Source organism: Mya arenaria, chromosome 2 (assembly GCF_026914265.1).
Source record: "Mya arenaria isolate MELC-2E11 chromosome 2, ASM2691426v1".
Lineage (NCBI taxonomy): Eukaryota > Metazoa > Mollusca > Bivalvia > Myida > Myidae > Mya > Mya arenaria.
The window spans coordinates 9605211-9622599 of NC_069123.1; the positions used below are offsets into that span (position 1 = coordinate 9605211).

General features: G+C 33.2%; 1 long non-coding RNA gene across 3 annotated transcripts; it reads right to left on the bottom strand.

Moving 5' to 3' along the window:
- Positions 1-13159: 13159 nt before the first annotated feature.
- Positions 13160-17073, bottom strand: LOC128243636 (uncharacterized). 3 transcript variants are annotated; one of them, XR_008262863.1, is made up of 3 exons: positions 15006-15171; positions 13784-13990; positions 13160-13311 (listed from the first exon to the last, which is right to left on the bottom strand). It is a non-coding gene; the product is annotated as an uncharacterized LOC128243636 (long non-coding RNA). The 3 variants fall into 3 exon arrangements; XR_008262873.1 differs by lacking the exon at positions 15006-15171 and adding an exon at positions 17031-17073 and having other exon boundaries at positions 13161-13311; positions 13784-13923; XR_008262866.1 differs by having other exon boundaries at positions 13161-13311; positions 13784-13923.
- Positions 17074-17389: the final 316 nt, after the last annotated feature.

The following is a 17389-nucleotide window of genomic DNA, read 5'->3' on the forward strand; positions in this document are numbered from 1 at the left end:
GTGCACAAAACTCACTCTTATCCCAACAATCCTTAATAAAGATAAAACGCAAAAGGTAAATCTTATCAAAGTATGCATTAACTTCAGGAAAATTATCAATAAAACAAATAATAATAAACGTATAGGTAAACCCCAAGTACTTCTATAATTAAAGATCCCAAGCCGCGCATGTTTTGTTTTGTAATTTGAGTTTTAACTTAAACAATGAATAATTTGCAAACTCAAAAGACCTAAAGTCAACTTATCACATGTCTCTGACAAAGCCGCACATGTTTTGTTTTGTAATTTGTTCCTTTAATGAGCTTTTAAGTTTTTCTCAGTCTGCCTGGATATCGAGTTTAACGAAGTTCTTGTAATATTTGGCGACACACATGCATTAAGTTTCTTACTCAAACCAATATATTACTTATAAAGATATCATGATAGGGTACTTTTCTGATGTATCTCGTCACGTTCGGTGTAAAAATCATGCATTCGTCTCGACCGCTATGCGATTTTGACAGATATTATCATATTTTATATTACATTATATCAACTATATTTCGTTTTTCTGAACTCCTTGATATTTAAGTTCCAAGAGGTAAAGCGTAATATGATGAGAGAAAGAAATGGATTCAATCCTTAAAACAATTAGTAGTATAAATATACGAGGGCTTTTCAAGAAGTTCGTTGACTTTTTACTCACATACTTTATTTCGTGAAATTGAAGCAAAATACTAATACAATAATACTTGTCAGGGTTTCTACTCTTCACAAGCAAGGTTTTCATTTCGTGTTCAAATGTTTTCCAATACCATCAGGGCAATTCATATGGCGCATCCAAATTGAAGTCATTTGAAATATGCCTTACATGACGCGGTAGCAAAAACTTTTAAATATTTCAAATACACTCGTTTAAGTGAAATTGCATTAAAGCATACATTTTAAAGAATTCTGCGATTCGTTTCATTCAAAATATAACATTTTAATAGATGCATATTACATTACACGCTTAGAGTGAAATTGTTAATTAATTGTTAATTAAATAATACCTACCATCGTTTAGAATGACGTAAATTGGCTGCAAATATACCAGAATTAACAATAAACGAATGCCCGTGCATCAAACACTTCATTCATTCTGAAACAGGAATTTCTCAGTTCAAAATAGTTTCACACAGACTAATAGAGCAGACATTGCCATTTGAAGCCTGCAAAGTAGTAAACTGACACCTGAGACACTAATGTGAAATCCTAGAGGATATTGTAATGGAACCAGAGGTATCCGATGATTAAGCTTGGTAATCCATCGAGTCATTATGTAAACTGTTGATGGCACCTGCCAGCGAAGGGACACGCAAAACTTTATATTGAGGTATATCAGATGTACAACGAAGCTTTTTTTCCATCGTGTTATTGGTAATAATGTTAAATGTTGATGGCTGGTGACCCCATATAGTTTGGTAACATTTGTAACGGTATTTCTTACTGACTATTGATGTGTATAATACATGACCAAAAATACATAGTATATAAAGTTGTGTAGACCAACTGAAATTGAAAGTGAAATTACTTATTACTGCGATCGTTCACAGCAAAAACTGTGATCTTGTAATGTTAGTTTTCTGTAACGTTATATGTATTAGAGATGATATCTCTTCCCATAAAACCCTTTCTAATGACACAGAAGTTTTATATGGGAGCACTAGTCATAAAAGAATCACATTATTATACCAACATCTACTCCTGGGGTATGCATTATGTTGTTTTTTATAGGTATCCTTCGCAAATTTCGTTTTATTTCAAATACTGATTTCTATTACAAAAGTCCATTGGAATTTTAAACTAAGATATTATTTACATTTTAAGGCCTCATATATATTAAAATGTTAGCGTTTATTAAAGATGCAAGAATTCTACTTATGTGAGTTTTGTCATACCATTTTAATTTATATTCAAACATTTTGGAAACATGTTGTAAAACGTCCATTTCAATGTAAGGTTAGAAGTGTGAATTAAGGCTAGTTTTTATTAAAATCAACTTGAGGCAAGTATAGTATACAATGTGTATACAAATACGCGCACTCGCCCAAACATATATCGTTAAATGACATACAAAACTGGTATAAATAACCATATTGTTTGAGATTAAAGCTTGCATTAAAAGAAATGTTCGAATACGTCAATGCAATGCTTCAGAGAAAGCCGATGTCGTGTGTAGAGAAGTAGTTAATGGAAACATGGCTGGTGTTGTTCTACTATAAATAGCAAACTTGTGAATGTCATTCCATGTTTAAATTGCTGATTATTGCAAGTGTTATTACAGACATTTCGCTATAATGCAAGTTTCAAGCGATGATATTGAATTGGAAGTTTATGAGAAATGTAATTACTGAACGGAATACTTTAGAGAAATACGGTCCTGGGGTTGTAGTCAAAATTCAATTTAAGTTAATCTTATTGGCGTACTTCATTGACTTTATTTACTCTATTAGGCATAGTTCATTAGTTGTTGTATTTTATTTTAAAATTGTATCATATTCTTATATGTACTGTAAACCTATATTTACATGTATAATGTGTTGAGCGTATTTAAAGAAAGTTATTTTTAACAAGTAATCCGCTTAGATACATCGTTCTTAGATCCAAATAAGACCAATATTGACCAGCAATCAGGTCCTGTTTTTTTCTACGAATTCTAAATAATTATCATTTGAACTCTACTTATATAGATCTGAACTCTCAATCATACAAATGTCAGTTAATACCTTAATGACATACAGAACTCAAATAAAGGAATCCTTTACCAAGCTTAAAATTAGGATTATGAAAGTTAAGCATTGAAAACGATGTCTGCTTAGGAAGCCATAACAGCCAATACTTAAGAACCATAAGGCTGTATTATTCCGGCGTTCTTCTAATAAAACGCCGGATTTTTCTACTACTTTTTTAACTTGACAACATGAAAAAATAGGAGGCTGATCCATCTTTATATTAGTTCATTGTCACTTAGTGAAGGTAAAATGATTATTCAGACCCATACTGACACTAGCTGTGTCCGTGTGGACATACCACGTGGTTTGTGACGTCACATTTTGTTATAACGTGAAGCAAAATACCGCTCGATTCGGAAATGATTATCGCTGTAAGTTTATTATTTTCTTATCAATTTTTATAAAACCTAGCAGGGGCTAAGCGGAAAAGTGTACACTATACTCGGTTACTGACCGATATGTTGAGCATGTTTTTTTTTTCAAAAATCGTGGGCAAATGCTAATAATGTAACAAATATTGTTTGTTATTGCGAAAAGCAAATTACGTTTCTTGTCCAAAAAGTTGTTAGTATATATATTCACCATGTTTGTCTTAAAACGGAAGTCTCGAAATGCATATTCTATCCCCAGGATATATTTATACCTACAAATGAGGCACACACTACATAGAAATGTTAAATGTTTTTATTTTGTTATGACAAAAAGTAAAAACTATTTGGTTATAACGAAAAGCAGTTATTTGGAGGAACAATTGCTGACATCACTCCTTCTTTCCATGAGCCCAATTATAACCCGTTTTGCAATATTAGTTTACATAGACAGTGGGTATGAGAATCGGTTAATAAAATGTAAATATGACAACTCAAGATGGAGAGAAGCCATTACGGGAAAACCAATTGTTGATTTGTTTTAATTCGATTATTTAAGGAAATGCTCTTGAACATTGATTTTATTCATTGAAGAAGCCATATCCGGAAATGTACATTCGGAAATGTCGTATAAAAAGGTAAGTGCAATTTCGTTGATAAAAACTGACGACCTGTATCACGTTTCGTTCGGTGTATAAACATGCATCTCGACCGCTATGTGGGCTTGAAGGATACGTGCTATCATATCTTGATATTATCTTAATAGTATAATGTAATAAATTCGGTGATTTCATATTGATTTAATTATATTTTGTCCAAAGTCAACTTTAATATCTGTAATGAAAGGGTGAAGGTCAATTCTGCTTTCTTAGTCAAAACACTCGGTCAATATGAAATCACCAAATTAATGAGTATTGTATTAATTAACTATTACGAATGCTGCGACATTTCTGTGAAAACATTCTGACCGCTGAAAAGCATTATCGCTTACATAAATGCCGTTGGAAAAGTTCTTTGGAGACATTGTTGTTAGGTCACGTAAATCTCCTGAATCAACAAAAGACCATGCACTAATATCCTTTTTTCTTTAGCAAAGTTGGTGGCGAACACAATAACGCTAAATAAACGACAAAATGTTTGTTTTAGACCTGGCAAACCTAGTAACTCGGAGTTTTTCCATTGTCTGACTACACATTGCATAGTTGGTGTAAGTCTATTATGTTTACATTAGTCTTTATAGATATATGTAGTAACAATTTTGGCAAGGAATATTGTAAAAACGAATGTTATACATGTTTATCTTCTTCTTTACAAAACAGTCCAATAAGTCAGTTAGAATACCACAGTCCAACCCCGTTTGGTCGATATCGCTTGGCTCCATGTTTTCGTTGGCTCGATCTGGATATAAAGGATCGATTTTGTTTCTGCTGAAGTTTATCCTTAAAGATTTGGTCGAATTACCCGAGGGTCGAGGTATTTTCGCCGATCACTGAAAGCTCGAGCCAACGGGGTACGTCTGTACTTAAAAGGGTATAACTTTGTTGTACGTATATGAACTTTGTAAATAATCCAAACAAAATTAAAGACGGTTTCACTAGAAGAATGACATCCAGGACTATAATGTCTAAGGATACGCCCATTGTAATAACATTTATTTTTGTCACCAAGGTCATCTTCGCTGGCGTAAATCAAGACCACAAAAATCGTTTAACCACAAAGAGGTTTGATTTCATGCGTATAGCTGCATTCTTCAGTAAAATCAATCTTAGTCTGACCGCCGTCGATGGAAAACAAACAACCGGTCTGCTCTGATATTGTAATTATGCAATCAGATATCATCGGTTTTATTATAAATGACTGCTTTTCTGAACAGCAATATTCCAATCGCTATCCCTGGTCTTCAGTCGCCATATAATGACTCTTTCGATAGTTATTCTGTCCAAACATTCTCATTCAAAAACAATATTAACATAAAACTGGCCCCTGGTTGTCTGAACAACGTGTTGTTCAATATCCGCTCCTATGTGTGATTATAAGTTATATTTTAAAATCAATCCTTATTGAAATCAACTCATTTTGATCAGTATACCTTGCATATATGTGTATACATGCATTCTCAAGTAAAACTATGACTATAAATGGCATTCAATGCTTAAATAAAAGAAGCATACTACTTGAGCGTAAAACTTGCATTAAAAGAAATGTTCAAATGCAATGCTCCTTTGAGTAAGGAGCCGATACAAGATGCGAAGAAGTAGTTTATGGAGACATGTCAGGTGTTGTTGTTAAATATATAGCAGACTTGACAATGCCATTCCATTATTTAACTGCTGATTATTAAGTGTTGTTATAGACAAATTGCTACGGTGCTAGTTTCAGACAATGAATATTGAACTGCAAGTTTATGACAAATGTTTTAACTGTTTTGCGTAGGTCTGCCCTTTGTGTTTCATTAATTCTAAACCATAATCATTGTAGACGAGCTATCTCAGGCATAAAAATGTCGGCTAATGCCATAATTGCATTCATAACTCAAATAAAGGAACCTTAAAATTCAAATTATGAAAATTACGCTATAATGAAAAAGATGTCTGCTAGGAAGCCATCATACACAATGCTTAAAAACCATACCTCTGTATTATACCGGCATTCTTGTTATAAAATGCCGACTTCTTTTCTTAGTGTTTTATTCTTCAACATGGAAACTGATAGGGACTGACTGTTGAATGTTGTTGTATTTTAAATTGTCACTTAGTGAAAGGAAAACTTGATATTTCGACCCATAATCTCACTTGCTGCGTGTTAAAGTCAAAATCTGGATGGTCTTAGGTCAAATAACTAGCGAACGGTTTGGAATCTGATCATGCACCATCAGTGGAATATGTTGCCCTTGAATAGTTAAGTAAGCCCTAATATTTTAGTGTAAGTAGGTCAAATGTCAAGGTCATGGCATAAAACTTTGTACACGCAATAACTCAATAATAGAGTAAATGGTAGGTTGCTCTTGACCAGCACTTGCCCCCGATTGTTTTCAAGTTCAAGATGTCAGCAAAGCGATTTATTATAATTATCTATGAACGATTTCATAAACAGCTATGAAACGTCGGTGGTATATTCCTTTCAACTAATAGAATTGTAGATAACAAGTTTATGTTTTTGGTCTATTTGTCAAATGTCAAGGTCACAGCACAAGTTCGTGTTGATTTAGAATCGTCGAGAAATTCAAATGTCGCGATACTTGTCCGAAACCTTGTGCAACAATCCATGCACTCTTCTTGAAACACGTATAGTCAACATACTACATCTTTCCTACCAAGCCGCTCTCAGGGGGCATACTGTGTGACAAACATCTTATTTTTTGTATTTTGTCCTGCTAATAAACTTTGAAACTGTATTTCTTATTGTATTATACATGACACAAGAACACATAATAGATAAAGTTATTATGTTCAACTGATATAGATTGTTTGCGATCTTTCAAAGCAAATACGTTTTTGTCATATTATTTTTCGGTAACGTTAAATGTTTAACCAATTATTTCCCTGCTCATAAAACCCCTTTTAATGACATATAATAATAATATGGGGTCACCAGTCATAAACAAATACATGATCGTAATAACATCTGCTTATAGAGTATAAAAGTCGAAGGTGTTAAAGTAAAACTAGTTCTCATTAAAATCGATTTGAGAGGAGGAGTATACTGTACTATGTATATACAAATACGCGCACTCAGCCAAACATATATCGGTATATGCTATACAGAACTGGAATAAAAGAAGTATAATGCTTGAGACTAAATCTTGCATTAAAAGTACTGTATGAACACGTTAATACAATACTTCAGAGAATTATAAGCCGATGCAGTTTGTGGTGAAATAGTTTATGAAGACATGTCAGGTGTTGGTGTAACATATATAACAAATGAGTTTATGACAAGTATTGCTGTTTCAAGTGGTGGATATTGTATTGCAGGTTTATGTGAAATGTAATTACTGGACGGAAAAATACCGTCCTGCAGAGGTGGTATTCAATATTCAACTTAAGTTAATCTCATCATTGTTTAATTCACTCTATTGTTCAGATATTAATAACAAGTAATCCGATTAGCTACATCGTTCTTAGATCCAAATAAGACCAATATTAACTAGCAGTCAAGTCCTGATTTTCTCAAACCTCAAATAAAGGAAACCTTTACTAAGCTTAATATTCGGATTATGAAAGTTACACTTTGAAAAAGATGTCTGCTTAGGAAGTCATAACACGCAATACTCAATCAAAGCGCTGAAAGCGCTGCAAGACTGTCGGTGGTGTAACTTTTTTTTTAACGAACGAAAGTTTATTCAATGAAAGGCCTCCAGCCCATAATACATGTTACAATGCAAATCAAATTTAACAAAATGCATATATGTAACTAAATAAGAGTTATGTCTCTTGGTTAACAAGTTAAGTGTTATCTATAGCTAACATGAGTTTATGAATGTAAAGAGCAATGGATTAAATATGGGTATCATTTTCCGATGCCATCATATTATAGAAATGAAAAATGTCAGTATTTCCACGATACCAGGAGAACAAATAATTTTCCCGGATGACATTAAATCTTGAACACTTAAAAAATACATGATATTCATCTTCAATAACAAGTATGCCTTTATCCAATAAACAATGAATACAAAAGCGATCATTTCTATCAATACAAAAAAATCGACCAATTTCAATATGAAGTTTATGATTAGATGTTCTAAATCTTGCCAATGATTTTCGTACAGGAAACGGTAAACTGATATTTAGGTATCTTTCAACGTTCAATAAAGACTTAAAGCATTTATAAGTATCACAACGTGAGGAATTATTTACCAAGCCATTTTTGTCTACAACAATCAGCAATTCTTATTTTAAAATGACACATAAATATATTTATATCTCCCACATCCTGGGCAATCCAAGCATACCCAAAGCCATATGTAAACAATATTTCTTTTATATAAGTTGCCCAAGTACGCCTACCTAAACTATCCAGATTTTTTATCATAATATATGAATTTCTAGGGAATATATTTTCAGGCATTTGTAATACTTTGCACCAATATTTTACACATTTCGAGACATAAATAGTGAACATTGGTAATCTACCACATTCACCTAAAGCCACACAATTATTTACAGAACTCTTAACTCCGAGAAAATATTTACTAAAGAAAAGCTGTACTTTTTCAATCTCATTACATTCCTTGAATCCCCAGATTTCTGAGCCAAATGTCAGTATCGGGGAGACCATTGTATCAAAAAGTTTAAAAATTTCATTATGATTAAACGTACCAAATGACAACTGATAGTTTTTAATTGAAAAAATAGCTTTCCTTGCCTGAGCTGCTAATTTGGATTTAGCTGCAGACCAAGATAATGTTGGAGTAAACAATAAACCCATATATTTGTACATCGATGTAATTCTGACGATGTTACCATTAAGTGTCCAATTTTCATACTGGCGTAATGGGCCTCTGTTTCTAAATACAATAATTTCAGATTAATCTGCATCCCATATTCATTACAGAAATTGGAAATAGCGTTTAATTGTCGTTGAAGGTTTATGGCAGTATCAGCACAATTTTCCACATCATCTGCGTACAGTAAACAGTGTATATCAGGAATATTATCCGTGATAAAAACACCCTGGTTACAACTATCTTTAAGATATTGACATAGATCATTGATAAAAAGATTAAATAAAATTGGAGGATATAAATCTCCCTGCCTTGTTCCAATATTACACTTAAAACCCTCAGTAGCATAAACTTTTTTTGTATTTACGTCATCATTTGTTATGACGTCATCAAAAAGACCACCAGAGTTATCTAATTTTATATGAGCTTTGAGTTTAGAATACATCGACAGTATTACGTTTATGAGTTTACCTTTTATTCCTCTGTTTATCATGTTAGTAAAAAGTTTGTAATGACCCAAGGAATCAAAGGCCTTTTGAAAATCAACATAAAACACGTAAAATCTGCCGCCTGGTTTTGACAAATATGTTTGTATTAGACATTGTAATGTAAACAAATTATCAACAACAGAATAACCTGCCCTAAAACCAGCTTGCGATTCATCTAAAACATTGTATTGCTCTGACCATTCTGTGATTTTTTCTGTAACAATACTTGAAAATATCTTATATATAACATTAATTAAAGAAATACCACGATAGTTGGCTGGGTCATTTTTAGCACCAGACTTATAGATAGGTGTAATTAGACTAGTACTCCAACTGTCCGGAAATTCACCCGACGAAAGGATTTAATTAAATATTATATTCAATATAGGCGTTATCAATGTAATGGTATATTTATAGAATTCAGCGCCTATGCCATCAATACGATGTGCCTTTCCAGCTTTTAATTTCCTTATACTTTTCTCGATTTCGTCATTTGTGATAGGTGCGTTTAATAAATTTTCAATTCCGATATGTTCAGCCGTATTAGAAATATCCAAGCCAGCAACAGACACTTGATTGTCTTTAAAAAGTAAAGATTTAAAATATTCAACCCACTCATTAGGCTTAATTGAGCTCACTGCCTCAGGCTGTTTATATGTACATCGCTTTAATGTTGACCAGAATAACTTTGGGTTTCTACTGTTATCTATTAACATCTGACGTGCATGCTTTTGATTTTCTAATTGTTTCTTTCTAAATACGTTCTTAAAGGATGACCGTGCTTCTTTATACATATTAAAATCAAACTCGTCATTAGTATGCCTAAAATGGCGCAATAAAACTGTTTTAGTATGTTTCAACTGGATGCAAGTTCGGTCCCACCATTTTGGTTGATCAGACTTATTAAGCGATATCCTTTTCTTACACTGCATTACACCCGCCGCTCGTTTATAAATATCCAGTAGCATAGAAATAGCACTATCTATATTAATTTCGACTAAATCTGAAATTGAACGACTGTGTAAATCAATCATAGAACAAAAATTAGATAGAAACTTATCTGCCATGCGTTCACTCCATTTAAAACTATCAAACGTTTGTATATTAGGTTCGCGGTCCTCTTGTATATTATTAGTACCGTTATTGCTCTGCCTAGGAATAGAGAGTTGTGTTACAATAGGAAAGTGATCAGAGCTATCTATATCATCAACATTAAAGTAGCTTATGTAATGAAACAACTCTGATGAAGCTATATGATAATCTACTACACTTCGACCCCCATTAGCACAACATGTGATATTCCCCTCTATATCATTATGTAGTCTACCATTTATAATATGTACATCCAAAGTGCAACATAATTCAGTTAATGCTTTACCAAAGGCATTGTATCGTTCAGAATCCTTATTGTGTCTATGCATACTAAAGTTATCCGAGTTATAATCTACCTCTGCATTATATACATAATTTAGATTGTCATTTGGTATATAATCTAAAAGATTTTTGGTTCGAGCATTAAAATCACCAGTCATATATATGAGACAATTATTATATGTATTCTTAATCATTGAAATATTATTCTCTATCATAAAAATGCCGTTACTGTCATCTTGGTATATAGTGGAACCTTCTGGGGATACATATGCTACATAAAGTATAATATCATGTGCAAAATCATTCAAAGATGACTTAATGTAAAGTACAACACAATTTACATAATCTTGAAATATGCGGCTTATAAATCCTGATTGAATAAATTCACATTTTACAAAAACACTTACACCGCCGCTATTTCTAATTGCATTTACAGGTTTCTTTCTAATATATCCGAAATGTTTATATGGTGATAAAAATGAATCAAATTCGCTTTCGTTATCACCCCAAGTTTCCACTACGCCGAATATATCAAACTGTTGCATATAACGTTTAATCTCCTGATCATTGTAGTATTTGCGTAGACCAGTTACATTCCACGTGGCAATATCAAGTTTATAAACAAGGTCACATGTATTCACGCCTCGGCCGCTTCCCTAGTCGATCCTTGGAGTGTCCTCGGTTTCAGTCGGAGTGTCATCATCGTCCAATGGAATTTCATCCCGTTGAGCTCGTCTATTGTCGTCCCGCTCCTCGCGATCACGTGCTCGTCTTTGGCGCCATTTGGTTCCCGGCTTACCGCGTGCTGGTCCAATTTCATAAATAGATTGATCTCGACCATTGTAACCGTAAATTGTGTCCTCGATTACCAACTTGTCATTGTTCATTGAGGCATAATTGCCTTGTTCACGCTCGGATATTAACCGTTTGCCTAATTCTCTGCGGATGGCTCTTGTCCTCTCAGTAAAATCCTCGTGAACGATATATGACGTGTTACGTAAAAAACGCTGACGCCAGCAACACTACCGCAAAGTTCTTTCAAATGAAACGTGATCAAATGATTTTATACAAATGATGAACACTCTTTAAGGAATATGAATAAGGATAAATGTGATTATAATAAGCACAAATATATTGGCCCTACTTAATCATGTATCCAATGGCCTACAAGGTTCTTAATTCAAGTTTCCTAAGTTTTAACCGCTTTAAATTAGTTAAATGCATATTCCTTATGTTAAAATTGCTTCAATTTATGACGTCGCTTTTAACAGTTTCAGTAAGCAATTACATTCCTTCATTTCATTAGGGTCTGTTGAAGCCAATGTCTTTAAAATGCAAATACAATACAAACTATACCCAAGATTCAAGGGACAAAATAAAATTATAACTTTAAAATGATGCTCTTTCAAGCCTAAAAATGCCTCCCAGAATTTCTATTAACAGAGTCCACATATCTACAAAATTAATTTTGTGCTTGAGTTACTTTCTTTGATATAAAAGTGAATACAAATCTGCATGGTGCTGTGGCATCATACCATGAAAAAAAAACAATATCTTTAAAATATGTTTCTAGTTTGTTTTTATTATAAAAGTGTTAATAAATCTGCATAGTGCTGAAGAAAAAAAACTAATGTCTTAAATTTTAAACCTGCAGCATTAATAAGCGCCATTCTGTCAAAAGATGCCTTAGAGGCTGTTTTAAGATTATGCTATTCAAAGTATGAGGGTAGTTGGTAAAGTTTTCAATCATATTCAGATGATGGCTGATATTTGCTGATAAACATGTATCCTCTTAGCAGCAGGGAATAAGTAAATGACATAGTTTTAATGACCAATATTGGATTTGTGACCTTGACCTCCAAATTCAAAGGGGTCATCTGCTGGTCACCCCAAACCTAAATTTCAAGTTTGAAGGTCATGGGTGCAGACTTTGTCGAGTTGTCACACAGGCAAGCTTTTTGCGTTCAATGTCTCTGTGACAAATAAATAGGGCTCACCTACTAGCAGGCAAAACCCCAAAGTCAAGTTGTTGAAGGGCCATGGGTGCAGGCTTTGTCCAGTCATTATTAGTACAACCTTTAAGCATTCAAGGTCACTGTGACCTTGTCTTTTGACCCAATGACCCCTTAAATCAATAGGATCATCTAATAGTCAGGCTAAGCCTCCATGTTGAGCTTCAGGGCCATAGGTGCAGGCATTGTCAACTTATCAGTCAGACATTCTTTGACACCTTCCTGTTCAAGGTCACTGTGACCTTTGACCATATTACCCCTAAAATCAAAAGGCGTCATCTACTGGTTAAACCAAACTTTCATGTCAAGTTTGACAATATGTCTAGGAATTGTAGAGTTATCAACCAGGAAAAGCTTTGGTCTACTGTCAGACAGACGGACGTAGCAGCCAACATGTGCAAAGCAATATACTCCTCTTCTTTGAAGGGGGCATAATAAATTGAATTTTATTAAATATTTTCGTTTATTATGCTAATTAACTTACACTACATACAACAAGTTCCATTTTGATATTTTCGAATGCTCATTTATACATGTACATGGGTTTTGATATGACTATGAACATGAAACAACATAATGATGTTCCCTCCTATCAATTCAAAATTTAAATAACCATGAGGAAAAAAAACATGTTTTCACTGCACCATGAATAAATATGTCAAACAAAATAAATGTCAAGTTATTCAAGATTAATTTAACACTGTTCTTTTGATGATTTCCGTGCATTCCTGACTGCATGTTTTTCCCATTTTTCCACACAGTTATTTCATATTGGCCTTACAAGGTCAGATCTTGAGTTGGGTCTTCATTGCTGGACACTATCTCTTTATTTCCACAGAAAACACACTGGTGCAAGTTTCACTGCAACAACTGCAAAAAAAGGTATATTCTAACTGAACTCTGCATCAATATTTAATTATATTTTATTGGATTTAGGAAATGTCTTTGTTTTAAAGGGTTCATATAAATTAATGCATTTTTTTCAATTTAATCCATTATCATGCTGGACTCTTTGACATTGATGGTTAAAACAAAGAAGGCATATGATTTGTGTACAGATTAAACATTATTAATTATAAATATGTTCTTTAATAAATAGACAAGTGAAAATAATTTCCCCAGTTAAAAAGTTAACATTTACATATCTGCAGATTAATCAATTGCATTTCTTTTGCTTTGATCATTTAAGTCAAATGAGTTAGACATGATAACGCATTAAAATAAGAAATATATTTTTGCGCATCAAATTATAGTGTGTGCCTTCAATTTAGAAATAAATTTCTTCTCAACATATGCTAAATTATAAAAAAATATATAAACCAAGATTTTGATTATGACATACCTGCATAGTTAGTGGTCTCCATAACTGCTCAGAAATGCTCCCTATGACAAACTAAGTGCTGGTGTATGGCTGGGGAATAGTGCTGCTCCAACCAATAGCGCAATTCTTCCTACAGGTGGACCAGCTCCTCAATATGGTTTCTGTCATGGCAATGATAACAGTATGTAACATGCCCTTTTCTATTTTCCAGAGAATGAATCCTCCAATCTAAATTACAAATTTAAGAACAAATTTATACATATACAAGTGTAATGTTGTTAAAAACAAACCATTTAGGTGCAACAAAACTATAAGATTTTAGGTGAGAATTGAGCCAAATCAAAACATTTAGTCATTTAAAGCTGCACTCTGACAGATTTACTGTTTTTTACAACTTTTGTATTTTTTTGTCTTGGAATGACCTATTTATTTTTTGCGTAAATATCTGCAAACCAGTGATATAAGACTACAGACAAAATATTACATTGCAGACTTCCATATTTCAGGTCGAAAACTAAGGTTTTATGGCTTAAAGCGTTACTAACGATTTAAGAAAAATGCATAAAACATTTTGAACTTAATTATAAACATTTTCTGACTAATTTATTGTCAGCAATCTTATATGAATGGTTTACATGCATTTTCACATAAATTGGCCCATTCCGAGACAAAAAATAAATAAATTAGTCAAAATGTTCAATCTGTGAGAGTGCTGCACTCTCAGTCACAGATTGAATGTTTTGACAACTTCTTTTACTTTTTGGCTTGGAATAAGCTAATGAAATGCAGTATGAAAACTGAGTTTCACTTGTCTTTTTTGACTGAATTAATATAAGAAAGCAGCGATCTACTTTTTCCAGTTGTCTGTTATGACCAGTGTTCAGAAATTCGCATAAAATAATTCATTACAAGATCAAGAAATAAAAAAAGAGTTAGTAAAACAGTCAATCTGTGAGAGTGCAGCTTAAACATTTAAAGTGATATGCATTATCAGCCAAGTGCAGACCTATTCACATCCTGGCTACACAACCAGTACATTCATTAGCTTTACTGATTCGAACCAGGCACATTTATATTGGTAGACTAGCATTTTATCAATCTGTGCTGGCCAGTAAAGTTCTCATTTAAAAATTAGAATTCAAAATGTATATACCTTAGTTCATTTTTTGCCAACTCTGTTTCAACTGAACTTCCTAAATGAATGAGAAGTTTCAAAAAATAATTACAATATCTCAGCAAATACCTGCATTTATGTGTTTCTTGTGCAATCTGTCAGCTTTGGTAGGCTCATGTTTCATTTTGTCCATCTCAATACTAATAATCTTCTAGTCTGATGTATTGCCATCCGATTTTTAAGTCAGGTCAGGCAGCCATTTCAGCTTTGTTCCAGTTGATTGTATCAGATGATGTTAACAATACTAGCTTTGTATCCAGGCACTTCTCAATCTAAAAGTTTACAAAAGAACATGGCCTGTAATATTTAATAAAAAAAATATAATCGTCAACCCCTGGATGATGGGTTCTAAAGTAAACCTGTGAGAAAAGACTGGTATGGTGCTTGAACCCACGACCATGTGAACACTTGCATGGAGATCTGTCAAACTGAGCTAACCGGGTAACTGATTTTAGGCAGTTCCCAGCTTGGCTCTACAATTGACAGGTGCATTATACATTATAAAGAAAATAAATCAAACACTTGAAGCACTAGTCCAAATAATAGTAACTTGACTGATCTTTTTACAAATTTTGAAATGACATATCCTTTACATACATTTTTTGTTGTACCAAAAGTGGGTAGCTATTCCGATTGGGATTCCGGTCAGATAATTATCTAAAATATGAGTTATGTACACAAAAAATAAAATGCGATGAATTATTATGAGTTTGATGAGTGTTTTCCTTCATTTCATACTGTCAAAACATAATGATATAAATTGTTATACATGAAGAGCACCTGCAAGGCTGCGTTACATAGATTTACAACAATCGGAGCCTTTTGGCCATGGTCAAGTTGTTAAAATTATATATACAAAAGGTAACTGGTCTATCTCGAAGTTAACCTGAGATGGTTCAGTTGCTATGCTAGGTAAAATGGTTGTGTTTAAATGCATTAAATGCTTATTTTGTGAAAAAATATTTGCACTTACATGGTTATAACTAAAATACGAATATAAACCCTTAATATCTATTTCAAACATATAATACTTATCTAACTACGATTTCAATATCTTTCACCCCCCCCCCCACCTGTTTTGCACAAACTCGATTAGACGTAAGGGATTGTAAGAATCCCATATAACACGTCTATTTTGTTAGACTATTGAAGCACATATGTTCTTTTTTGATGGTTGAGACGTTTCAGGTTAAACAACAATTAAAAATGCAAAATAATTTTAGTGAATAATCAACTCTGAATTGAAAGTAACATGAAAATGTTGTAATGAAGGATTTGCCATATTTATATAATGTTAATATATGTATATTTTTTTTGAATCGTAAAAAGAGTCCGTCAATGTACAAATATTTAGAGTAAGAGATATGGATCAGCTAGATGTACCTTCTAGTCCAAATAATTGTACGTTGACAGATTTATTTAACGATTTTTGACACAACAAATCCTTCACGTACAAATTGTTTTGTACGACAAGTGGGTAGTTATTCCGATCGGGATTCCGGGGTTAAAGCATATTGCGTCTGTAACATTTCATAAAAACAAGAAATATTACCAGATAATGTTATTTTATATAAATTCCGTAACCAAAAAGTAATATCCAGCAAATAATTATGAGTTTGATGGTTTTTTTCTTCATTTCATTCTGTCAAAACATAACAATATATACATGAAGGGCACCTGCAAGGCTGCAGTTAACAATTTTACAACAATTGAAACAATTCGGCCATCAATTGTAACAACTCGCCATCTTCTGTAAGCTTCGAGATAGTCAATTCCTGTTGGATACTGGCCTAGGTGTTCCCATTGTTCGGCCATGGCAGAGTTGTTACGATTGTATTATCTCGAAGCTTGTCGGAGGTGGCCGAGTTATTACGATTGGGTCAAGTTGTTCCGCTTGGCATAATTGTTGTCAACTCTCCTTTCAATAGAAAGGTAAAAACTGTGTTTTAATGCATTAAATGCTTTTTTTGCAAAATAGCTTTGCACTTACATGGTAAAATATGAATATAAACCTTAATTATCTATTTCAACCATAAAATACTTCATTTAATACAATTTCAATATTTTCCAAACACTCCCGCTTTTTGCACAAACCCGTTTAGACGTTAGGGATTGGAAGAATCCCGTATAACACGTCTATTATTTCAGACTAGTGTATATGTACCTCGTGTCCGAAATCGATCACTTCCTGGCAGCTCATTTCTGGATTGTCTCCATCTAAATTTAACATTTTTAGACGCATACATTGCTGCCATTTATTTTTTGATTGATGTTGAAGCAATAACACTAAATACAGGTCGGTTATTTTGTAGAGGAACGTGTTCGAAGTAACATTCAATTTTATTTCCGCATAATCGCCGCCATATTGTGTATGACTTTAAAAACTACACCCTATAGTACAAAATAACAATAGGCATAACGTTGAAACACTGTGATAGTTATAATCCAAATAA